Source organism: Abramis brama (genome assembly GCF_963993115.1).
Source record: "Abramis brama genome assembly, chromosome: 18".
NCBI classification, from domain to species: Eukaryota; Metazoa; Chordata; class Actinopteri; order Cypriniformes; family Leuciscidae; genus Abramis; species Abramis brama.
The window spans coordinates 25891054-25918341 of record NC_139980.1 but is presented as its reverse complement, the minus strand read 5'-3'; the positions used below and the strand labels follow the sequence as shown (position 1 = coordinate 25918341).

At 37.2% G+C, this 27288-nt stretch overlaps 1 protein-coding gene across 2 annotated transcripts in view; it reads right to left on the bottom strand.

Moving 5' to 3' along the window:
• The window catches only part of ncoa1 (nuclear receptor coactivator 1), a 72303-nt gene that overhangs the window by 41961 nt on the left and 3054 nt on the right, over window positions 1–27288 (bottom strand). Inside the window, exons 2-3 of one of the 2 annotated variants that reach the window (XM_084090520.1) lie at window positions 17920–18093; window positions 17657–17829 (exon numbers count right to left, since the gene is read on the bottom strand). The gene's annotated coding sequence lies outside the window, so the exon portion shown is untranslated. Of the gene's footprint in view, window positions 1–10514; window positions 10732–17656; window positions 17830–17919; window positions 18094–27288 lie in introns of those variants that run through there. The other variant, XM_084090521.1, reaches the window with a different exon arrangement.

Below are 27288 nucleotides of genomic sequence, written 5' to 3'. Positions count from 1 at the left end.
TTATAGCGATTTGAAAAGATTTTTTTTTACTTTGAATTTATCATCAACAATATTGTTGTTGTTTGATTTAATAATCACTGTTGCAAGAGGTGCCTGGTTCCGTTTTTTTTTTTTTTTTTGTAAGTGGAAAAAGTAGGGGCTACCTCCTAGATTCTGTTTAGTTAGCTCCTTTGTTTTTTTTCTATAGCCTACAATAATAGGTCAAATGCAGCAAGTCAAGAGACCAACTGGACCTTCTTTGCCAGTTTGCACACATTTCTTTGAAGGATGGCAAAAATATCGTCTGAATATCGATATCGAGATATTGGAAAAAAATATTGAGATATTCATTTTTGTCAATATCTCCCACCCCTAGGCACTCGAGTTAGAGACTCGGACTCGAGTCGCATTTTAATAGACTTCAGACTTGACTCGGATTTGACCTGAAATGACTTCAGACTTGACTTGGACTCAACCAAAGGACTTGTGAATATTTTAAAAACGACTCAAGTCTTTAATCCTTAACTACTGATATAATAAAAAAATTATTTGTGTTTTATTTGAATAGTTTTATAATATCTGCGTCACATATATTTCCCTACGTGTAGCAGTAGTTCGGACCCTTATCATAGAATTTTATTACGCATGTCCGTATATTGCGCATAAACTCATGTCAAACTGCGTAAACTAAATGTCATAATGAAAGTCCCATGAAACATGACGGGAGAAACCGTGCTGTATGTTCTTTCATTTGGGTTTTAACATGTCAAATCGACTAGATGCAAGGAATGTGGGAAAATAATTAAAGACACCAGAATGACAACATCAAATTTTAAGAGACATCGCATCTACAAAAGGATAGTCACATTATTATACTGTGGTGTATGTATCTGCATTGCTCCTTTGGATTGCAAGCCTGTTAAAACATTAACAAATAAAATCTAGCCTTTAAAGGTCCTATGACATGTCAGGGAACTACACTGCGACCAAAATGGTCGCATATGCGACCTTTTGAAATGCCATTGCGACCCTAATTTTTAATGGATTATTTTTGTACCTACCTTATGTTTTAGGCAATATGCTATGATTTACTATGAGCATTTATTAAAACATAAATGTGTATTTTAAGAATACGTTTTATAACGTGCTCTGAGCATTCAACACATCAAGTTGGCTTCAGCCCCGCAACCCCCCCGCCCCCTCCCGGAATGTTGTAGGCGTAGCCTAACGTTGATTTAAAAAAAAAAAACCTCTCGTCAAGACACATGCAGTAATCGCATATATATCTCAACATAGCCTACAATCTGCACGTGTTGAAATTAAGCGGACAATTGACTCCTTTTTTAAGAAGGGAAGTTCAAGTGTAACAGAACCATCACTTGATGTCGATTCGACATGTCAAACGGAGCCTGTGAGTGAGAATGATGAGGCTGAGAAGGATTCGTCAGGAAAAGCACACGCGGGAAAAACGATACGGACATATGAATTTCGACACCAGTGGCTCGAAGAATACCACTGGTTAAGGTACCAAGATGGAGCAATGCACTGTGTGTCATTTTGCACTTTATTGTGTACTGTATTTTCTATTGCAGTAAATCTATCCCAACCAATGTTAAAGAAAACAAGAAGGCATGTGGTTTAAAAGATGGCAAGTAAAATAAAAAGCACATCTGTATGCAATACAGTTTCATTATTGTTCATTATTTTCTAGAGCAGTTTACTATAAATAATTTGTGCGACCAAATCATGTTTTGCGCCAGTAACTGAAAAAGTTAGTAGCGCAAGTGCCACCAGTGGAAAAGGTTAGTGTAGTTCCCTGCATGTTGCTTTTTGGATGCTTTTATATAGGCCCTAGTGGTCCCCTAATACTGTATCTGAAGTCTCTTTCCCGAAATTCAGCCTTGGTGCAGAATTACAGCCACTACGAGTCAGTCCCACAATAAGCTTTCCGTAGGACGTGCCATTTCTGTGTCTGTAGCTTTAAATGCTAATGAGGAGGAGAGAGGCGGGGCAAGGTGGAGGGTGGGGGTGTGGCCTTGACCAGCTTACGGCCAAGGTACTATGCGCTAATGTTTACAGTGGATGTATCACAATGGCTCATAGACACGCAGTCGTTACCAGTTTGACCCAGAATCTGATCCAGATGGAGAAGCACCTGAAGAAGTTGCAACTCAGCAGCTACAGCAGGACGTCTCCGAATGGTTAGTTTAAAATATTGTGTCTGGATACGGTACTTTAGTTGGTTTGTTTATGTATGCTGTTACAGTTATTATCATGTAGCTAACGCTAGCCTACGTTGTTGACTTTTCATGTTGCTCTGATTTGCTATCGTTCTAAAGCTGTATTCTTCAGAGGCTCGGATGAAGGAACTAAAAAAGACTTTTGTGTTCATTTGTACATCCAAACACTGAGCAACTGCAATGCTTTGCTCGTTTGCAAGCCATGATGTCTCCTAAAAACCTATTTCGCGCTTGCACGGTCGTAGCTCATTTTCTCATGGGTGGGCCAAATTCTCTGGGCGGGCAAAGCAGAGAAAGGGGAGGTAACCTTTCCCCGTATGACGACATAGGGAAGATTCCGGATTGGCCCATCTGAGCTTTCATTTTCTCAAAGGCGGAGCAGGATACCCAGGGCTTGGTTTACACCTATTGCCATTTCTAGCCACTGGGGGACCATAGGCAGGCTAGGGGAACTCATATTAATGTTAAAAAACCTCATAAAGTGAAATTTTCATGCCATGGGACCTTTAAACCTATCGGACTATGTTTTACTTTTATTGATCTTTTCGAAGTAGGCTTTATGCAGCTTTTCTTTCTCTTAATATATGTCTATGAGAGAGAGGAGATAGAAGGATGTTAATCCATTTATTAGGCCTACTTAAAGCGCATATCTTAACGTATCGCAATCAGCATGCGTACAGTTTTCTATTGACTTAAAACATTCTGAGGTTTTGTATTTTCAGATAATGACTGTCGTCAATAACAACACTGCTGTATAATAAACCGCTGTATAACAAACCGCGACTGGCTGGCGCCATCTTGCGTCCACTAGCGAATGTATTGAAAATAACTACTTGTCTTGTTGCCAGGACGATTGTTTTATCCATTACATTGTAATGGATTATAAAGTAACAAGCTGGATTTACATTATCCCTTAAATCTTAGGACCTTTATTACAAACAAAACAGATAATAGAAAGATCATATATTTTGTCTATATAATACAAACAATATGATTTTTGAGTATGAGAACAATTTTTTGTGCAAGGTATAAGACTCAACTCGGACTCGTGACAAAAGACTCCAGACTTGACTCAGACTCCAGTGATAAAGACTTCAGACTTGACAAGAATTGTGAACATCTCAGAGTGGTACTGCTAATATTGTTGGCTTGTGTTTTTCCTTGTTTTTGAAAAAAAGATTCGGATAAAAAGAATTACAACATAGAAAAGCATTCAATTATAATGAAAATCAAGCTTTCTGAAGACAATAGCCCCTTTTACACATACAGTGTTTACTGGTAACAGGATAAAAATACAAATAAATCAGCTGGCAATTTTTTGGTATACGTAGTAACATTATCAGTAAATTACCATTACAATGCTATGTGTGAACAAAGCACAAGATTACTATACTGGGGATACTATACTGTCAAAAAGTACCGGCCTTCGGATGAGACGTTCAACTCGAGGTCCTGACTCTCTGTGGTGATAAAATATCCCAGGATCTCCTTCGAAAAAGAGTAGGGGTGTAACACTAGCATCCTGGCCAAATTTGCCCACTGGCCACTGTCCATCATCATGGCCTCCTAATCATCCCCATATTTAATGTTTATACTGCTTAGCTTCATCGCTCTGTCTCCTCTCCACCAATAAGATGGTGTGTGGTGGGAGTTCTGGAGCACTATGGCTGCCGTGGATGCTGCATATTGGTGGTGGTTGAGGAGATTCCACACTTTCATATGTAAAGCGCTTTGAGTACAGAGAAAAGCACTATATAAATGCAACAAATTATTATTATTATTATTATTATTATTATTATTATTATTATTAATTACAAAGCTCTGTCAGATCAATCTGTCAGCTCTGCAGCTTTTAATTGTTTTTCTATGTAAACGTGCAAGATGGACGTCTGACCGTTGACCCGCGTCTCATGCTCACCTTTTCCATTTATCAGCACTGCAGCTCTTTACTAGTAACTATTATGTGCCTTGTGTTATTAAGAGCAAAAACACATTCAGTGTGATTATCCCCTTAAAAAATATGCTCCCCTGAAGATGCTTGCTTCCTCCAGCTGCTGCGCCTTGTTCAAGGCAGTGGAAAGACTGCTGTCAATGTGTTTTCCAGCCCTTTCTTAGGCACTAACTGTATTCCCAACTTATCATTGGTCAATTTTAGTTAATTACTCATCCAGCAATTTTTGTTGAGTAAGATGAATATTTCCATAGTTTTATAAAACAGTGTTGTTTTACAGGTTTAATCCAGATGAGCTTGCATTCCTCACAGAGTATGCTGCTGCCATGAGCCCAGTCACCCAGGCAACCAACATCTTGCAAGCAGAAGCAAATGCCCAGATGGGGTAGCTACTTCCAACAATCAACCTGCAGACCGTCAAACGTGACCAGGTCAAGTTGCCATTGAAGTACTGCAAGCCTCTGGTGGATGCTTTACAGGTGGGAATAAAGAATCTTCCGATCTTAAGTTAATCGCAGCCGCGATTCTTCCAAAAAACTTGGACAAAGGATGATGCCACAATCTGAATGGGTATGAGACAACATGAGCAGGGATGCGCATGTTGGTAAAAATAAATGATGCACAGCCGAAAACATGGAGGGAAGTGCTATTGAGTACCAATATTTTTGGGGACAGGGACATGTTTACTTACTGGAGTAGGATTTTTGTCCATCTCTGGTAAGATAGCAATCATGATAAGTGTGTTCATTAATTATTAGTAGTTAATAGGGGTGCAACGGATCACAGTTGATCCGTGATCCATATGGACCAGGCCCCACGGTTCTGTACACATGCGATTCGCGGATTAACTGCTAAGTTTAAAGGTGGTATCAGCGATTTCAGGCCCAAACATAAATGTTCACATTCATCTAATCTTACCTAGCTGCCCGCCCCATAAGCATGCCGTCAAAAAAACGCGTCTCTGTAGGCAGCCTAGGCTCTGAGATCTGCACACAAAAACAGTTGTTTTCACTCGGTTTAGGCCATGTCCACACTAATACGTTTTCGTTTGAAAACGCATCTTTTTCTCTCCGTTTTGGCCTTCCGTCCACACTGAGACGGCGTTTTTATTAATGAAAACGAAGCTTTTTGAAAACGCACTCCAAAGCGTATACATTTGAAAACGCCGTTTTCGCGTAGTAGTGTGGACTGTGAAACCGGAGGGATTTAAAAACGATGACGTAAATTTAGTCATGTGAAGCATATTGTACCAATAGATATTCATGTTTATACCAGTATTGTGCCTGTTATGTGCTATTCACTTTCACACTGTTGCTAAAAATATTCTACATTGCACACTCTTCATACCACAGTCCTGCAAAGATGACAGAATTTACTCACATTTGCTGTCCTGCGGTAATACATGAGAACAGTCGCGTTTTAGACCAAACATATGGTGTCTGCGTTCGACCTGGACGCATCAGTGAATGGTGAGATATTTTACTAAATAAAATTATCCTGTCAGAAGAATTGCGCGATAACTTCATTATTTATTTTTCCATCTGAATCATATCAGTGAGCTTTTGTGGGGTTTTACACATGCGCAGTAAAGGTGAATTTAGCGTTTTCAGGCGTTTTTCAAAAGTTTCTCATCCACACTGAAACGTCCGAAAACGCTTGAAAACGCTAGTGTGGACGGAGAGCGTTTATAAACGAAAACGCCGTTTTCAAATGTATCCGGATTAATGTAGACGTAGCCTTAGCCAAACACTCAAAACCAAAATAAATAGTGTTCCAACCAATCACCGACAGGGGAGGGTGTTGTGAGGTTTTGCGCTCGTGCACGGCTGCCTATGACGGCTGCACACAAAAACCTTGCAACACCCTCCCCTGTCAGTGATTGGTTGGAACACTATTTATTTTGGTTTTGAGTGTTTGGCTAAACCGAGTGAAAACAACTGTTTTTGTGTGCAGATCTCAGAGCCTAGGCTGCCTACAGAGACGCGTTTCTTTGACGGCATGCTTATGGGGCGGGCAGCTAGCGGATCGTTAGGTAAGATTAGATGAATGTGAACATTTATGTTTGGGCCTGAAATCGCTGATACCACCTTTAACCATCATAGAGTGAAAGTTTATCATTTGGATGTGTTTTGTCTTGCCAATTTACACATTCAAATGATTTCAAACGCGAAAGAAGAGGCGAAAATATGGACTCGCGTGCTGTTATCTGTGAACCTATATTTAATTTCTACAGTAAACAAATATTGTTATAGTGAGGAGAGCAATCAGGAGGAAAGTGATGATGTTGTATTAATCTTATTTGGGAAGGATCACATGGACTCCTTTACCTGCCTCAGCGGCCTGTGAAAGGCTATTCAGCATCGCAGCCCAAGAAGTGCTAGACTGCATTATGCAGAGATGCAAGATATTTTGGAAGACAAAGTACCGTTTCCAAATCATTTGTGTGCTTGTTTGCATGTGTTGTTTACCACACAGAATTGTAATTTTGACTAAATCTTTGAATGAACAATCATGGAGTCTTCCAAAAATTCACATTAAACAGTATGAAACAATTTGAAACTTGATTATTATAATTTGTATTTTTTACTGTTTACTTAAAGAAAAAAAAAAACATTACCATTTTGCCATTTTTCAGTTCATTTTCAAATGGAAGAAACAGCTAAAACTGAACACAAACTTGATGCTGTTTTTTTTTTATTGTTGTTAAAACTATATTGTAAACAGTAAAGTATGCCACATCAGACACCTGCACAAAACAAAAACAGCAGACGGTCTGAATGAAGAATCAATCTCTACAGTAGGTGGCGCTTATGGAACAGCTTAAAAAATCCTTTATACGGAGATAAAAGAAAATGCCATCAGAACTTTTCTGAAGACAGTCAGTTTCCCTTCAGATATACATTCATATAAACCCCCACCCCCAATTCAATATTTACATTTTTCCACCTATATTTCAAACATCTTGAACAGTGAGCTCGCTGTGCTTGGTACAGTATTTTCTCTGCTGCCTCTCCTCTTTGCATCCGTCTTCAGCGTGTCCCGTTTCTGGCCTGCATGTGTTAACATCCTGTTTACAGACTTCATAATATTTCCACACAAACGACAATTTGGGAAATGATTGCAATGCAGTTTGTGTGCAAGTCCGGTATAAAGATCGTCCAGAATAAAACGAAAAAACGGTTGCTGATTGTGTGTTTGGAGTAAAAACCGTCCGGTTCCGATTTAGGCCAGTCGACCAGTGCATCTCTACCTATTAGTAATAGTAACAGCAACATTATTTTTTGTTTTGTTTTGTTTTTACCAAAGTCGTTTTCTGTTAAGATATCTGTACTTTTACTCAAGTTTGGCTTTTAAGTACTTCATCCTCCACAGGCAAATGCACAATGTTCCCTAAAAGAATCAGGTGTCCTCAGTTGCAGAATGTAACCATAGAAACAGGACACATTCAAGCTTCACATTTAAAGGAATACCAAAGCATATGCAGCATTTTGTGATAGTGATGCATAGAAGCTTACATACCATTGCACAACATACCACTAAGGGTATTCAGAACCAACAGAGCAGTTTACTTGTCTACAAACAAAACTTAATAACAAAAGACTACAGTTCTGTTGATACTAATATTGGGTATACAAATATATTGGGTATTAAGTATATTGGGTAAGGATAAAAAGCATGTTATTCCAGCTAATAAGACTTCAATGATGATGAAAAGCAAGATCACAACTGCAATACAGAGAATGAAAATGCCTGGCTGAGGCTGATCTGAGCCCAGGTTAACAGCACTTAAATGGCAAGACCACACTTAAGACAGCACACCAGATGTTAACTCGTGATGTTCAAATAAATGACCCACATTAAAAGAAATGCAAGCTAAAGAAGCTGATGGATAGATTTTCATTTTCACATGATGGCACTAGATTTTCCCTGGAGCATCTTGAGCTTCAAGGCTTAGCTCAAGTATCTCAATAGCTGAACGAACCTATAACCCTTTTGGTTATAAGTTCAGATGTTTACCCACTAGGTAACACCACCCAATAATTTGGTGCCTCAACAGCATGATTTAATGCTAACCTCGGACAGCAAACTAAGACTGAACTCCAAAGTAATTCCTGCTCTATCAGTAATCTGGAACTTTGTCAATCCCTTCAGTTTGAAGAGGATCATTCGCCATATCTTGTGTTCTGTTTCTCCACTCGGGGAGGCCGCCACCCAGACCAGCGCTGGCTCCTCAGGCATAGTGCGCTTTGATCTGCAAGGCCTGAACAGGCTGCTATTGTGGGTCTGTTGAAAACCTCCAGTGGCCCCTAATCCCTGGCAGCTCCATTTCCAGCAAATTTGCCTTAAACTGGCCCATTTAAATTGAAAAAAATAAAATAAAAATCCCAGACATTTAAACATTTGAACCTGAAAATTGCCTTCATAGTAGAAAGAGACAGTAATTTTCTTGCATCACAAGCTTTAGCAAATTTCTCATTTCAAAATGTTAATCACTGCTGAAGGATCTACTGAAAATAATAAAACAATCTATACCATTATAAATCCCTAATTCACACATTTGAGAATTCTTTAAGAAGGTTTGGAGGAAGTAAAGGCACCTTTGAGTTTACTACCCCATAATTTGAGGCACTCAAGCTTTCACTTCATTGCTCTGGAGAATGTGAAACATGATCATGCATGTGAATGAGCAAAATTGTTCAGAAATTAGGCTAGATTCTTAAGAAAATCCACCACGACATAATGACTCCCGTGCATGTGCGGCCCTTACTGTTATTATCAACAGCTTGCCCCAGTGTGCTCAGTGTTCAGCCAAGCTCAAATGCCGAGTAAAACCAACCCACACTGGTAATGAAGATACCTGTGCTTAGACTTGAGAATAACCAGTCGCACTGCTCATGTTGCACGAGTTAACCACATCAGCTGAAGCTGTGCAAAAACATTTGCAGAACCGTAGTCATAGCCATTAAACATGGGACACAGATATTTACCTTGATTTACCTGAAACATGTTTTGGATGGTTTACAGCACATTTTTCAAAATTTCCAGTTCGTTAAGATAATGGAAAGTCAAATCATCTTTAACAGCACACCGTTTGTGTGCCCTAATCTTCCAGAGGATTGATATTTCTATTTAATCAATGCATGCATGTTCACATTGACATAATTTTTACACCTCTGCACTGTACTTTAAGAAGAAAAATATTTTGAGAAGTTAGTCTTTCTCTTACCGTCTGCTGTTTGCTGAAGCTCATATTTCTTGCTAGATAAGAAATATTTGGCAAAGTCCAATCAAGATTTCAAATTCCCTCACCAAATGCATTGGATAAAATGCTTTAACTGCAAAGCTGTATTATAGAACTTGACGGAACAGTTATAAATCTTGTCTATAGGTCAGCTTGATCCTGTTTATAAACTCTGAGTCATCAGTCTTTGGTTGAGGAAGTTTGCATGTAAGCTGATGCTTCCATCTTATATCTGCTAATAAGTTGTGGGGCTATTTAACGGAGCTATAATTAAATATCTGTGAAAGTAGTGGATAAAAGCACACTGTAGCCTATCTTTTTTTGCCAAGAGGCACTGCCATCATGTGACTGTGTCTAAATAAACTTTCTTTTCATACACATCTAACATCTTTGCATTTCCTGTCAGTAGAATATCATGAGTATAATGAGACTTCATCTTAAGTATGAAGAGACACATTATCACAAGGGTTTACCCAGATACTTTGATAAACTTGAAGGTCTATTGATTTATCAATAGAAGCATATACATACAAAACTCAAAAACACACACAAAACAGGTAACACTGAGATACCAGAAATAACCAAAACATGTGTTCGTCCGCCACCACTGAAGACCATTGTTGACCCAGGAAAAACCCAGAAAAGCTAACTATTTAACCCTAATTTGACATAAATCTTATTTAACACTGATGAAATATCCTAAAGATCACAATGTGAAGAACACTTCAAAGTAAAGAGACATAACTGTAGGATCTCACCCTTTCTACAAGTACAAAATCTAAAATCCTCATAATCATCCTCACGACATCCACAATAACATTTTAATCTGTGCTCACTTTGGTCACTCACTCTCCATGTTAATGTGTACATTCTCCTCACACTTCCTTGAGCACACAAACAAACTATGAAACTCTGGGAGGCCTGCAGTCCCCCTCACATGCTCGGCACACACACTCTCCCACGCGTATGTGCGCGCGCACGCACACACACACACACACACACACACAGTATGCCTAAAGGTAAACAACCTGCTTATGGAAGAAAAAAAACAGTGGGAGGGATTTTCCTTTTTGCTCTCTCTTTTTCTCGCTCACTCACGCACCTGAGGCAGGGCTCAGCTGTCACCTATGAAGCTGGCCAACACAGCCTGTCCGGTCAGAGAACAGTCCACGACACTTGCGCTAACCCCTCTGTCAGCACGAACTATGGCCGCGTGTCTCGCCATTTCCCAGGATACAGGGCTCCTTCTCGTCGAGAGCTACACTAATCACTTCACTTCGCGCGCGGACAGAACAGCAACGTATGTCACTGAGGGAGAGGGACAGACCACCATGCACCGAAAGAGAGGGGATGAAAAGCATTGTTTACACACTCTTATCAGCACTCACGCCAGGCAAAAAGAGAAAAGGTTTCTCATAAAAGTGAGCTAATGAGGCACAGTTCAACAGTAGAGGGGAGAGGCCCTCGTAGAGGAGACCGACGGCGGAGCGAGGAAGTTTCAAAACGGACAAATCCCACGCCTGACTGCACACAGCCGTCCCCCTTGATCTGTCAATGGTTTGCTCCATGAGAAGCCGTGGAGTCACTGTTGCTGTCTACCTCCCCATAGCAATACAGAGGAGAGAGAAAATGTATACGGCTCTGCCTGAAAATCTGAACACAGTGTGAGGCTGAAGCAACAGTCGTGACTCATTCTTTGAAGATGTGCCAATTAATCCAATTTTTTTTTAAAGATTCGTGAGCTTCCCAGACAGAAATATAACCAAAGTTATTTGTAAAAATCTGACATGATTCAAGGCACTCAAAATGTGCAAAACTACATTTTTAAAATACATTTTTCAGGAGGTTGGTGAATATATAGGACCTATGGGGTGGGAGCATATTGTTTGACACATTCATTGTTTATGCCTTGATTCAGGATGTTTACTTTAACCCTATAAAGCCTACTCTATCATATTTGATACATACATTTCTAACAGGGTTTCTGCAGGTTTCAGTAAGTCAAATTTAAGACCTTTTTAAGACATTTTAAGACCATAAAGATTGAAATTTAAGACCTACACGACGCATTATCCAAGTTAGATAGATAGTTACCTCGGGATCATTAGAGTATCTATCTATCTATCTATCTATCTATCTATCTATCTATCTATCTATCTATCTATCTAGGATTATCTGATGTGTGTGTGTGTGTGTGTGAGAGAGGTAGATTTTATTTTAATAGAAGATTTTACTTTTGCATATTATACTGTAAAAACACAATTATTGTTGATTTTAGTTGATCATAGTTGATCATAACTAGAGAGGAAATGATGAGATGATTAAAGTGACCAAAATGATCACGGTTATCACAGAATCCAGTTCAAAAAGTACTAATACTACAGAATGAAGTCAATTCAACAAGTTTTATGTCGAAAAACAGCAAATAACAAATTGATTAGCATCAATATGCACTTTTTGTTTACGTAAACATTAAAATACCATTAAAAATGATGGCCAGATTTTAAAAGAGTGTCTTGCAACATGTTATCTACTAACATGTACAAGTTCAAATAAAGTTTTGACAATAAAGGTTTTATACAAAGATAAACCTCATATTTCAGCCTTTAAATATTTTTTTATAATAAGAATGAGTCAAAAAATATAAATTACTGACATTTACACATTAGCTTATATTTATTAGTAGTGTTTGGGTGCACCCCCATCCTTCATGTTGACTGAGCTTTCAATGTTGTTATGGAAAGGGGTGATTGGTTGGTTCCTGTCACATGACCTGCGGTGTGTTTGCGGCATTCTGAAAAGTTTAGATTTTTTTCATCTCGTTGCGCCTGGTAAAAAAATGAGCGCGTCGCTTCAATTATGAGCGCGCTTCCCGCGCGCCTACATTTGAACAAACTTGAGCGTGCAAAAGACGCGATATGTGAACGGCCTCTGGCGAGCTAGCTCATATCAAGCCACGAGCTATTGGTAGCACGCAAGCGACGTGTTGGAGCCCCCTGCTCTAGGGCCCCGCTTTGTAGGCTACAACTCGATACTTTTTTGCTACTTTGTAATAACTTTCTGCGGCCAGGGTTTCTGGAAATGAACGAGGGTAAAAACTTTTTTAGACCTGACTAAATGAAATTTAAGACCTAGGATGAAAATCTGGACGTTTTTAAGACTTTTTAAGGCCTTAAACTTAAAGTTCAGATTCAGAATTTTAGACTTTTTAAGACCCTGCGGAAACACTGTCTAATAAGGCATGTACAATTATCAACGTTTCCCAAATGTTGCGGAGAGAAACTCTTGTACACAATCTACTACATGCATTATTTCATCTCATTGATAGTTTACACTTTTTTAGCAAGTAAAAAGACCTTTTGGTATTATTCTAAAAACATCCACCTTAGGTCATGGGACATGTCTTTTCGCTGTAAAATCTTTACTACAGTATCAATATGCACTAAGTCTAAGTGACATAACTACAAACAAAGAGAGAGAATCTGAACAGCTCTAAATCACAGTAGCTATGTTTCCATCCAAAGTTGTTAATGTATCTTATGCGCAAAATTGGAATATAGCATAAAACCTTCACGAATAAAGCACCGTTTCCATCCAGTGAGCCGAAGAGAGCAAAAATCATCCTTCCTGATAAACTGGCATTAAATATCACTAAGAAAAATGGAAGTTTCTGCAGCAGGAAAAGCCACCGTATATAATGATTTAGTATAGCCTATAATAAATGACCTGTGCCTCAGAGCGCACAGATGAAATGCAATAAAGTTATCTTGCTTTCGGAGGTGGATGCCTGCTTTTTGGGAATGCAGTCATGTAAGACAGTTCTGGGAGATAATTATAAATCAACCACTTAGGCAACAGTCTTTCCTTTGGCATTTCAGAACAACCAAAAGAGCAATTTAGATGCTGTGCAATGAGATCGGTCCGCTGGTTAGTCCAGCTATGCTGTCCCATTCCAAAATCACATGACTTTTTTTTTTTATGCGCAGAGTAATTTATATGGTAAATGTGTTTCCATCGTAGTTTATGCGCATGTTTTCTTATTAGATAAACCGTTTATCAGACTCAATTTATGTGCATTTTGCCGTTTCCATCCAGTGTTTTTTATGCAATATCCCAAAAGGCGCATAAAAATAAGTGGATGGAAAACATAGCTAGTGTTAGCTTCGGTAGCATGCAAACAAGTCTAGCTTCAACTAAGGTCAGTGCATTCTTATGCAGTTTGGGAAATAAAGAATCAATGTTTGCTATTTTATAACTGCATTTACTTTGATAGTGATAATAAAAAATTAAAGAGTAAATATTGAAATCTACCTGTTTGGTGGCTTCATTCATTGACATATTCTGTCATGCACACAATTAAATAACCCTTATTCATAATACAAACCACTGTGCTACAAATTCCACAGTTCTCATTTCTATTCAGTGTAATTGCACCCTTGAGCATGCAGTGCACTTGATTCCCCAATAGCCCCCATATTACTTTTTTCACCTCCTATGACCCCAGGCTGCAGTCTAGCAAAGGAACAACCGTTAAATTGAATACAAATTAAATGAATATTAATCATGAAAAGAGAGCATAATGTTTTTTTGTTGTTGTTGACGTTGTTTTTTTGTTAATGAGCTTAACCAGCATTAAATTACACAAAACTTACTGCATAACACTGTACTGTTGACATCAGAAAAAGATCACAGTTTCCATAACACGAAACACATGTCAAACAAAATCCGATAATTATGGGGAAAACTGCTGGGAGAGTACAGCTTAAGCATGCGGAAGCAGTAAAGAAAAGTCTGATGACTACAGCTAAGAAAGCAGGTGTCAGAGCCCCGTACAATCAGCACAAACCCTTTGAAAGAAAACACAGCCGTGCTCATGCAATCATCATATAAGCTAAACAAACTGCCTTTTTTCCAAACTGAATTGAGAAGCCATTAGGATCTTCGACTAATTCATGCAAGTCAGTGACTAGTACCCTCATATTAAGAGGTCGGTCTATCAATTCAGCTGGTTTCCAAGCAACTTAGTGATTAGCATGAGCATTTGTTCATACATTAGGAAAGGGAGCAAATTATATTTTAGTCGTGGGTTGTTGCATTTGATTACAGCTTGTGTAATATTGATGACTAGTGTGCATTGATGACTAGTGTGTATACCATCTGACGGCTTTTACCTACATCTGTGTGCATATATTGTAAGCTCTGCATTTTAAAATGCGCACAGAGACGCAGTTAAATACTGCTGCAATTTTGTGCTTTACTAATTTATTGCATTTTTAGCTCCTTTAATTCAATGTAATTCAAGTGAAAGTGTGGAAGAATAAAAAAGCACCCATTTCTTTCTCACTCCTCTAATCTGTGGCATGGTAAATCTTTTGTTTAATGTAGCCGGTTGGATTTACTTGAAATAATCTTATTAACCGGGACTACTACATACTAAGTATATAAGCCTGTTTGTGAAAATTACATTTTTTCATAATTAATACATTAAAAATACATTCCAAAAAAATAATGATCTGCACTCATAATTAATACATTAAATGCTATTAGGTGAGGTCCAGGAGTTTTTAGGAAAGTTCAAACACAATTATGTAAGACTTTCTTTAGTGTGAGTGTCCTTATGGATTCTTTTCAGTTTTGTTTTGTTTTGCCTGTGTTAATGCCAACTGCATACATTTTGGCACAAGTGTGTATTTTTATTGGAATTTTACTACTTCACCTCCATAAATCTATTTAGTAGTAACACAAAAAAAGTTACACTCAGGACCTCAAGGACAAAAATGCCCCCATTGAAATTGGGGTAAAATGCAATTTTTAATCCTAGGGCCATTTAACTATAAAATGACGCAGTCTTTGTTAATAGGCTTTCATTCTGTTGGCAAGGCTTCAAAATTACATTTTTTACTATTTTTTACCAGATGGTGCCATTTTCTCAGGTTTGGCCTATAAAGCAAATACTCCCTTTATTGCTGTTTTCTGATTCTGCATATTTTAGAGCCAAATGGATAAATTATGCAGCTATAATTGTGTGGGTGTGTTGGTAATATGGATGTCAGAGTGTGGTTTGTATGTGTGTAATAAAAATAAATTGTGTGTGTGCGTGCAATATTTGAGAGAGAAAATTCTACTGTACTGCAAATCACAAATCCAACCACTGTGTGCACCAGTGGAGCTTTGCTGGCATCGAATGGGGAAAATTTGATACTGTGCCCAAACTAAATCTTACTGAAAGCTAATTTTTTGAGATATCAACCTCAAATTTGGAACACAACTTATTTAGATTTGAGGCTTTGATTTTCTAGCAGTTTTAGAGTTCAACATGTTTTATAATATATATAAAATATTGTTCAAATAATTTACATAAATTTAAACATCTATAAAATGAAGACCATGGGTCTTCTTTAAAATGAGACCAAATTTATGACCATTTTTGTCCTCCATGGACCTATGTGTAACTTTTTCAACTAACAAGGGTCAAGAAACATACATACATTAAATCTATGCTGTTAATTAAATCACCTAAGTTTGAGTGCGGAAATTAAACTGTAATTTAAAACAGCAACAGATTAAGTGGAGGCACAATCAGGTTACATTACCATGACAAAAGTCTGTTGATCAACCACAACACATCTAGTATTAACAGATGCAAAAAAAAAAGTGGGGCCTGACATTTTTTTAGTTGTGCCGTGCTGAATACCTTACCTTGTTTGAACAGAAACAACTGTCTTATGGACTTCATTGATTACCTTTGCAGAGATGACATTAGTTGACAGTTGTGACTTCAACATTCAGAGGACTATTTTAACTACTGTTTTAGAAGCTGCTTCTACCTTTAAATGTATTTATTTAATAGAAGCCTTATCCAAATGAGAATAAAACAAATGGCAGCGAAACTATTGTGTGCCCCGATACAAGTTACTAGGCACACAACAGCTTGAAAACAAATCAAACAAACAAATGATTTTGTAAGGCTCGCGCTCGATCGGCCCAAAACCGGCATCCGACCAGCGCGGAAGGTCTTTACGTGTTACTGTCCTTTTCTCGAGGCAAAGTATTTTTTGATTAAATGCAATACATTTGAATATGTATTCTATCGTTATTTCATCTGACTCCATAAATGAAAAGGTTTTAATGATATCTGTGCATCATTGAATGTGAGCGAATGTTTGACTATTCCTTTTAACGCTTTAATGAAAATAATGCCAAAGTCAGTTGGAATAATCAAATATAACAATTTATTATGTCAGGTAAATGTATCATGCCAATTTCATAATCAATTCAAAGATAATCGATACAAAACATCAAATGCTCGGGAATAGAGAGAAGATGCAAACCCAACATTAAGATATACATGAGGCTGAGAGGTCTCACTAATCTGAGGAACAGAAAGGCCCCGAATCCCCTGCTGCATTTCATTATATAGTCAGGACCTCTTTCACTTGGAAATATCTTTTAACAATTGAAATTTGCATTCAGAACTTACACCTTTTGGGGGGGGTAGGAGACCATTTGTCTAGAGACCACCTGCATCTGTGTGTATTACCTTTTGTTTTACTTATTTGGAAATGAGACATTTGCACCAGTCGCACTGTGACATTTTAAATGATACCAAACATGTATAAAACTGGATGATAATTGTTAACATTAAACCATATTGATTTTTGGGTGATTTACATGTGGTCTCGGCATGAGAGAAGGGGAGTGGGGAAGAGGAGGAGAGATGTGTTCTGAGGTGAGACTTTGTCTCTCAAATGGTGAGTTTAAATGCTAATTTCCAGAGAGGTCCTTTGTCCTCTCAGGGTCTGGTCGCTCTTCAACCAGACTGTCTGGCATTTCCTAATTTCTCAATTCTTACAGTTTCACTACAAAACAATGCATGAACAAATGGTCTGAATCACTAAAATTAATACCCAATATTATGTTACAAGTATTTGATTTTTGCCTCGGTACACATGAGGCTGCATGTGATATAATGTGACATAAACAACGGTGATGTAACTTTTAGTCATGCCACCCCACCACTAGTTGGAGAAAATAGCTTGTTACTGGAAGAAGTGCTAGACTATTTTGAAAACAGCTGAGCTACTGTCACGCTACTAAGAACGCAGTCCAGTACCATCACAACTTCTAGTGAGTTACTCCACAACACCTGATGAAACATAAAAAGGCTGGACCCACAGTCTCAGCTGTTGCCAGTTCAGGTTATTTCAATACAGCTTTGAGCTTCAGCATGATCTGCTGACTTACTTGATCTAGGGCTCCAGAGTGATGCTCATTGAGGGGAACACTATGGCTGTGGTCCACTGGGTTTATGAGGTGGGAGAGATCTCAAAGAGAGGGGGCTATGGCGCCACACCCTCTCTGTCATGCAGAACCATCCCACCGGGGGGAGGCAGCAGAGAATAGACACCCAATGTAACCTGTGGTAGAAGCAAAGTATTGTGTTAGATAATACTTGGGGTCACTGAGAGTCTGTGTCTGTAAAGCCCAATGTGGATGACTTAGCCTACCTGATCTAGGGCTCCAGTGGGATGTTCATTGAGGGGAACACTATGGCTGTGGTCCACTGGGTTTATGGGATGGGGACTGGAGGACAGAGAGGGGGGGTTACAGAACCATACCCTCCCTGTCATGCAGAACCATCCCACTAAGGGAGGCAGGAGGAAATTGGTGCTCAATGCAACCTGTGGATGAATCACAGAGAAAATTAACTGTGGTTGAGGGAGCAAAATCCATAAAAAAATAAATAAATAAATAACACGTTTTGCAAATCGCCGTCATTGCGAACGCCACTTAAGGCACACATTATCTAACAGTGATGAAGTCTAACACCGTCTCAAGCTTTGCCATCAAGTTTCACAAAAGAGGTTACAAAATGATCTTATCTATTTTCACACCAGCTTCGGCAAGCAGCTGATCAAATCTAATGATTTGTATACAGCGAGAAGATGAAAGAGAACATTTCCTGCTGCATTAATTAACAAACCTTTTACTTCACCTCAACTGATGTGTGACCTAGGGCAGAGATCACAGATGGTTTGACAAGTGCGTGTACACGTTCTAGATTATAGCAACTAGGACACCATTAAGCTTTTGACTTCAGATGGGCCTTTGTTCTTGATCCAGACCAGTATTCTCTACCAACGATATTGATTCTCATGGGGCCCTTAAGGTATCTGAAGTGCAGTAGGCTATCAATTTAAGCACCAGTCGGATCATATATTTTCATATTTGAAAGAACAAGGCTTCCAACAGATTTAAAACAAATATGTAAGGCTACATTTATTAATACTGAATGCTTTGTTCATTACTTTGAAACACAACCTAGATATGTACTACAAAACTGTAATATTAAGCTACACAAGCCAAAAATAAGATTAAAATGCATTCGGTATTTAATACAAAAAAAAACTGCCTGCAGTTAAATCTGCTTATATAGACAAGTTTTCCACAACGTAATGGTACAGTAAATGCGAAAACTGAAACAAGGCAGAAAAAAAGCTTTTAGGATGCTTGCGAACTATTGATTAGCCCTCATTAGGATGAATAAAACCTATTTTAAAATAAATCTATTGCAAATGAATGTATTATTCTAAACCACTCACTGTGGTCTTTATGAGAAAGATGGGCAGCACAAGACAACCTCAAAACTTCTTTTTTACTTAACTTTCTATTACCTGATATGGTCTTCTTGCCCCAGAACTACAAGCCTAAATCTATGGGCTGCATTTAGCTATTATAGTGAAGCTAAGCATGATTTCCAATAGTACCTACAAAATGAAGGTCTTGAAAGTCAATGCTGAGAGTTATAACTTGAAAAGTATCAATTACGCATTTATTCCATGGCTACATACAAAATTACCAAGATGGGCGCAGATTTCTGTACTATGTGAGATTGCAGAGTGATATTAGAGTTGTGTAACTAGCACATCTATACAGGAAATTGTTTGTCGGGGATAGTTATAAAATTTAGTAGTCATTAGACTCATCATTATACAAAAATATTTGACCTCAGAATGCCATTATCAAATCAATTTGAAGTATTTTAGAAAGCCATGTGATAAGTGATCAGGCAGGAAAAGAAAATTCAAGTAAATCTCAGCTTTAAAATGTCAGCATGATTAAAGAATACAAAATGCAACTATATGTGGCTGTTGTCTCTTCTCTTAATGTTTCTCTTATGAAAATATCAAGACAGAACCAGTGATGTCAGCATTGTCTTGTTTATTTTCAAAACACCAAAATCTTACGCTATGCTTTTTTGATAAAGCATAAAACCTATAAAACAGAATCATGAGAAACTCAAGACAATCAAAACAAGTAATCAGTGCACTGCCAGTGCATGCAAGTGTACATTTTGATTTGGAAGTGATATTAAACCACATTGGTTATAACACATGCAAGTAGCTATGATAATGAGTGAAATGCATCAATTCTGCAAATGCAGACTACCACCACAAAATGCAGTTTGGTTCCCAAACAAATCTAGTCTTCTTTTGCTAATCACAGAATAATTTAATCAAACATGTACACTACCATTCAAACTTTTTTTTTTTTTTTTACATTAATATTTTAATTAAGCAAGGATTCATAAATGTATCAAAAGTGGCAGTAAAGACTACATTGTTACAAAAAAATTGTTTTCAAATAATCCCTGTTCTTTTCACAAAAAAATATTAAGCAGCACAACCGTTTTCAACATTGATCAATTTTAAGAAATCAGCATGTTATGCCTGCTCCAGACTGTGCGATTTCACCAATCCTAAGATCACTACAAATCACACTGCATGACATGGATCTAATAAACTTGGGTATGACATGTATGTAGACCGTCCGATGATAATACCCATTGAATCATAGGCTATGACACAAGTTAGTATAGAAGAACAAAACGTCATCAGCATGCGCTAGTTGTAAACAAATAGAGCAAGATGAATCACACTTTGGCAATTGTGTTTTTTATGTGCGCTGAAAAAAAGAGGAGTGAGCAAAAGAGGAGAATATGGCTAGAGAAAATAGGCCAACTTGGCATGCCAATTTTGCAAATGGAACTTGAAGAAAGTAGTTTTAAGTTGAAGCACCATGTCGCATTGATCAATACGCCATTTCATGTTGCATTTTTATTGGCTAGTCAGTAGACGTAGGTCGTAGCAGCAAACACACACTGTGAGATGATCATGCTACATTTATGGCACTGTCAGAAAATTATCGCAGGCTGTGACGTAGGACCACCGTTTAGGAGCCATGACCACAGAGATCACCACGATTGCTAATCTTTCGTCAAAATCGTACAGTGTGTACCAGGCATAAGAATGATGACACAGAAGACTGAATTCAGCCATCACAAGAATAAATTATATTTTAAAATAGGCAACAGTTATTTTAAATTGTAATAATATTTCATAATATAGCTGTTTTCCTGTAATTCAATTAAATAAATGCAGATAGTGAGCGTTAAAGATTTATTTTATGAATAAATTAAATTTTCTTCTTTTATGAAGAAATTGTAAAATTAATTTGACAGACCCTAAACTTTTGAACGTGTATGCTTATATTTGAGCATTTCAAGTGACATGAGGGCAAAATAATAACACATAAATAGTCTGAGAACTTTTTTATGTTGACTTATGCTGCTACTCAAAGCATTTCAAAGACTGAAGAAGTGATGAAGAAATGAAAAAGTAAAGATAAGAGGGAAAAGATAGCTAAGTAGCAGCAAATGCTGAAGTTGGAAAGATCCTAAAAATCTGGTAGAAAAGGGTTTACTATAGCCTAAATGTTAAGAACGAAGGAGTGATACAGAACAAGTAGCCTATGTAAATACAGTGTGTAAATGAGGACACACAAATTCCAACAAAGCTTTCATTACTTTGTATAATATTATACCATAGTTCGTCTCTTGACACAGCAGAAGAAAGAGTAGGTTTTTAAATATTCCAGTAAAGCACCCAAAACAGAAAAAAAAGAGCAGCTAATTTTCAAATTGTCATAACTTTTTAATAGTTAATAAAAGGTTAAATGAATTTAACATAACTAAATTTGACTGGAACACAGAGACATATGAGAAGGAAAATGTCAGGCCTAAACTACATCTCTGGAAAAGCAGGACACTGCACACCTTGTTTAGAGCATCTAAGAAATACATTGTGCTGCCCATGAATGAGGATGATTTGAAAAGAAATAAAAAAAAAAGGATAAAGGGAAAGGGTGTGTGTTGTCATTCTCAAAAGCAAGGCATTAAAGCTTTGTTTGAAAAAAAAAAAAAAAAAAAAAAAAAAAGTCAGATGGTCGCTGACTACTAATGCGTCCACAGTTTGTCTAGTAATTACTAACATCTCCAAACAATGATAGATCTACCTAACATCTGTAGATGAGAACTCTGAACACCATTTCCATTCACTTAACATCTGTGTATAGACTGAAACCACTTTCAGGAAACATTCAAATTCAAAACACTTCAAGAAGCATAATGACAATAACCTCCGGAGAAACAATGAATTACGGCATAGAAGCAGATTTCACTAAATGTTTCCATGTGTAAACTCTGTTGATAGAGGAAAAAGAGACATTGATCTGGACTACGTGCAAAACAAAATCATTCCCTAACTGATTAGTAGTTACAAGAATCTGAAAATAGTCTACTTCCTCATTTCTCATTGTTATAAGAACAAGAACCTCTGAATCTACAAACTGAAAAAATAAACTTAGTGATAAAATCTTTTAATTTGCTTAATACGGTCACAAACTGTGAATACTGGTGAAGTGGGACATTCATAAAAAAAGACCATTGCCTGTTGGAGACAATGCTATTCTCCATACACAAGTTGACCTCAACAAATGTAAGTTCTTTCTGACTGTAAGTTTGATATCTTTTTCTAGACAAATTTATGTACATCTATAATACAGGAATTGTTACAAGGAAACAAGTTACTGTTGGATATTTAGTGAAAAAAGTTGGCCTATTTATGCTTATGCTTCACAGGTAGCTAAGTATTTTGCAAATCAAATGATGGAAAGGGTAAAATGCTAAATATTTAGAAGAAGGTCTTGACTTTCAACCACTTTCCAGAGTCCTAAAACAGCTGCTCAATGTTGACAAGTCCCCACAGCAGTCAGTCCACCTAGATTTTGCAATCTCAATACATTTTCAACCTATCTCTGCATTATTTGCAAAGGCTTGCAACTTTTGTCTTATACTACCGTCAGATGGCTTCCAGACAATTATTGTTCAACCCTAAAGAAACAAGCTTTCCTGTAGCTCAAACAGTAGAGCATTGGCGCTTGTAACGCTGTGGTCATGGGTTCGATTCCCAGGAAAAGCAAGAACTGATAAGAATGTAAATGTGTACCTTGAAATGCAATGTAAGTCGCTTTGGATAAAAGCCAAATGCATAAATGTAAACTAGCATAACCTGACTACATTAATAATCACGTAGCACTACTGCATCCATATGATTAGGAGTGTGACAATAAAAACCCTATCAGGATTGTTGACTTACAGTGCAAAAAATATATTTCCTTAGTATTTTGTCTTTTTTCCCCCAGTAAAAATATAAAATAAAAAAAATAATCAAGATATAATTACTTGAGAAAAAAAAAAAATACTTAAGATATTAAATTCTTGTTTCCTGAAAATGTACCAAATTGTGTTTATGCTTAAAACAAGTTACCAAGATTATTTTTCTTATTTCTTGTTTTAAGCAAGACCTTGCATAGTTTTGATACATTTTAAGATTTAATATCCAGTTATTTTGCTTTTTAAGTAAATATATCTGGATTGAATTAAGGAATACCATTAGCAAAATTTTCATTCTATATGGGAAATCAAGTATTAAATGTGGTGACTAAAGTGAAATACTTGGGTCATATTATTAGAAGTGATTTAAATGATAATGATGATTGATGATGATGTGCAGCATCAGTGTATGCACAAGCAAATATGCTGGCTCGCAGATTTCATATCATGTGCACAGATGAAGTTAAAATGTTAGAGAATATACAGTAATCCACTGTATACAGTGCATTTGTAGTGCAAGTACAGTAAAGCTAAAATGAAAAGGCTTCAGGGGGCATTTAATGATGCACTAATAATTCTGCTAAAACTCCCACAGTGAATAAGTGCCAGCCAAATCTATCAAATAATGTCCACACCTTAAATGCTATGTATAATTCTATGTTGTTTACTAATTTAAAAAAAAAAAGTAATTTGTGACAAGTGACACAAAGTATTATTTTTGTTTCTGGAAACATTGGAACAAAAGGTTGTATGTTTTGTAATTAATGTCTAATGTTTTTATGTGATTGTATGTTTTTTATATATATATATATATATATATATATATGGACCTTCAGATGGAGTCTGAAATAAAGTAAAATATATCTTGATTTAAGAATGTTTTGTACTGGAAAACAAGAAAACAATTTCTGAGTAAAAATGTTTTATTTTTGTCTGCAATATGCATTAGTGAAATTTATCTTTGGTGTAATTGGACTAGTTGAGCAAAAAGTTGTTTCATTATGAATCACAACAACCCTATGACAGATAAAACATCCTTGTTTCTAAAGTAAGATAGTTTAAGACAAAACAAGAAATTTTGCTCATAGTTAATATCAAGGGGAATTGCCTTAGGATTATTTTATTACAAAGTACATTATAATGCAAAGATTTTTATGTTATAAATACTGTATATAATCATGTCAAACTTTTTGAGATTAAGTTAAGTTGGAGAAAATGTGCATAAATGTTTTATTTTAAAAAGTGACGGCTGAGAAATTTCAAAGTGAGAGAGTGAAAAAGGGGTGTAAAAATTTGCAAGGTTAATAACAGCAGAGAGTGTGGCACATGTTCTCCGTGGAGAAACTGATGTTTCACTCAAACTGAGCTTGTTACAACATCCTGTACTTCTGAACTTTAGGGGCGAGACTGTCCCTCCCACCTCTGCTATCTGTAAATACAACTCCTGAGGCAAGGGAAGAAGTTAGCAGATGCTGCACTTGCGCAAACTGTTGCCCCTCGACCAAACTTCCATGCAAAGGGGAAGCGGAGTTTGTCCGTCCCGTGCGATTACGGTCCGCCGAGTTGTTGTTAAGCCCGGGCATGATAACAAGCACTGGGTCTCCGTCTCCATCTCCTCTCGCCGTTCACGTTTCACAGTGTGGGCGTCTGATAGCTGGCTTGAGCAGGCTTGCTTTCCTGTCCCTCACTCGTTCATTTGCTAGTTCACTCTGGCGAGCTCTCCCTGCCCCCACACATTCTCACAGGCTGCTGCACAAGCTTTTTTTTCGAGAGAGAGATGTAGGTCAGCTCTCTGACATCTGGGGAGGCACAGCTGAGCGCCCCTCTCCACGCTGCGGCAGAGAGACGCTCGCACCAACACCCAGGGAAGGAAATGACGCACGATATCGTCGTCTTTTGGTCACGCTGTAATCTGGATTCGACTACTGATTATTTACTCATTGAGTTGAGAAAATGAAAACAAAAACATTAGGGAGCTTTATAAGACAATAAAGCAACTTATCCTCAACAGTTGCATTGTATTAGTTACATCAATTACCTGCCTTGAGATTTTAGATAAAACATTTATTTTATTTTGGATTTTTCACACTTGGCATGTTTGGTTCGATTAAAACGACCCCTGGTGAAATTGCTCCGTTTGTGTGGTTCATTTGAATAAGCGTGAACGCTTTCCATCCGAACCCTGGTACGCACCAAAACAAGCGGACCGAGTCCGCTGAAAAGATGGGTCCCATCCGAGCGCATTTAGCCCAGCACACAGCATTGTTTTGGATGTTCAGTATGTTCACATAATAAAAGCCGACCAATCAGGTTGTGAACATATACCTTTGCCTTTAGGTTCGGTGTGAATGCTAAGCGGACCAGGAATACATTTTTTTTTTTTTTTTTTGTCCGGTCAAAACAAACCAAGCAAACACAACTACAAGTTTAAACACACCCAAAGTGAAAAACACAAAGAAAAACTGAAAGCCAGGGCAATGCATTCAACTCCTTATAAATATTTACATGGCTACCAAACTATTTGCATGGATCCTTAAAATCAAAGACCACTCATATCCTCCACTGTAGAATGTGAGTCGACTGCACTGAAATAAAGTTATAAGGCAGCTACGAACTCCTGTTTAGTCAAACTAAAGCAAACAGAGTGCAATTTGAAAACTAGTTCACATCTTATATCCCTCCCCTGGCAGGTTCATGTAAAGGACATGCTTAAATGAATATGTGCTGGAATGTAGAGGGGTGACAGTGAGCTGTGAATTCTGACCGTGCACAAGCTTTACATATTTAAAGCCTTCAAAAAACATTTTCCAACGGCAAGAAAAAGAAGAAGCACTAGAGCAAAGAAAATCATTTATGGCAGAATAAAAGCATATTTGATGCAATTGATCAATCAAGGATGGTAAAATAATGACAACCAATTATTATAATTATTTTATTTTCAGTAAAAATACTAATAATATTAAACTTCATTACTATATTACTATTTTTGTTACTATTATTATTACTATTAATATTGTTAATTATAAACTCTTATTACTTTCATTAAACTCAAATATTTGAAAGATCTATAGTTAGTACTAAAGTCTCTCCCTTTACTGCATCTAAATCAATGCACTTAAAAAAGGCACTAGAGCAAGCAGAATAATATATGGCAGGATAAAAGCAGATTTTATGCACCTGATTAGACAATAATAACATCAATAATTGGTAGGTAAAATAATTGCAACAATTATTATTATTATTTTGACTATTATTTTACTGTCAATAATAACAATTATCATTGTTAGCATAATTATTGACAAAAACAACTATTAATAATAGAGCCCGACCGATATATCGGCGGGCCGATATTATCGGCCGATATTAGGCATTTTCCTAACTATCGGTATCGGCATTTATAATGGCCGATAAATTAATATTTAAAAAAATGCAGCGTGCAGTGATTTATGTAAGGATGGCGCTGCCAATAAAGCACCTAAAAGCTGTCACAAAGAATGGGCAAAAGAGGCAAAAAAATAATGGCCGCGTCCGGTGTAGACACAGTGTTAAAGCTCATTCTGCTACATTACAACATCAAGCAATATTCCAATAATTTATGTAATTATAACACTTTATATAGGGCCATTTTGCATTAAGAGTAGCCAGATGGACACGCGAGACGCGACACATTCAGAATTAATACACTTTTAGTAAACCACAGAACAGCGCGAGCGGGAAGCGGCGCACCTCACAGGCAGAGAACGCGTCTGAGAATGGACACTGCATTAGTGATATAAAACGCACACACACAGGTCTGTTAAATTAAGCAATACTTTTAAGGTAGTCTAATATTTTTCTGACTAACAAAATTACTGACACAGTAAAGGGTAGATTTAAATAAAGAAAAACGAAATTTAAATAAAGAAAACGAAATTTAAATAAAGAAAACGAAATTTAAATAAAGAAAACGAAATTTAAATAAAGAAATTAAACGAAATTTAAATAAAGAAAAACGAAATTTAAATAAAGAAAAAACGAAATTTAAATAAAGAAAAACGAAATTTAATTAAAGAAAAACGAAATTTAAATAAAGAAAAACGAAATTAAGTTATATTAAAAAACGAGATTAATTTAGATTGATAATAACGGGTAAAAAGGCTAATACATTTTGTTTCTATTATTCTATTTTCCACAATGTCAAAGCAACACAGCTTAACCCAAAACACAAGCTCAGACATGCACTTCATCCATACAAACTCCGCTGTTCTGCGCTCTAGCCAGAGAACACTCCCGTTGCTGGAACACTTGCGCGTCAGTTCTATTTCTAGCATGCATGCGTTTTCCGCGTGGCTCGAGACGCGTCTCACGCAGGCAGTGTGCAAAC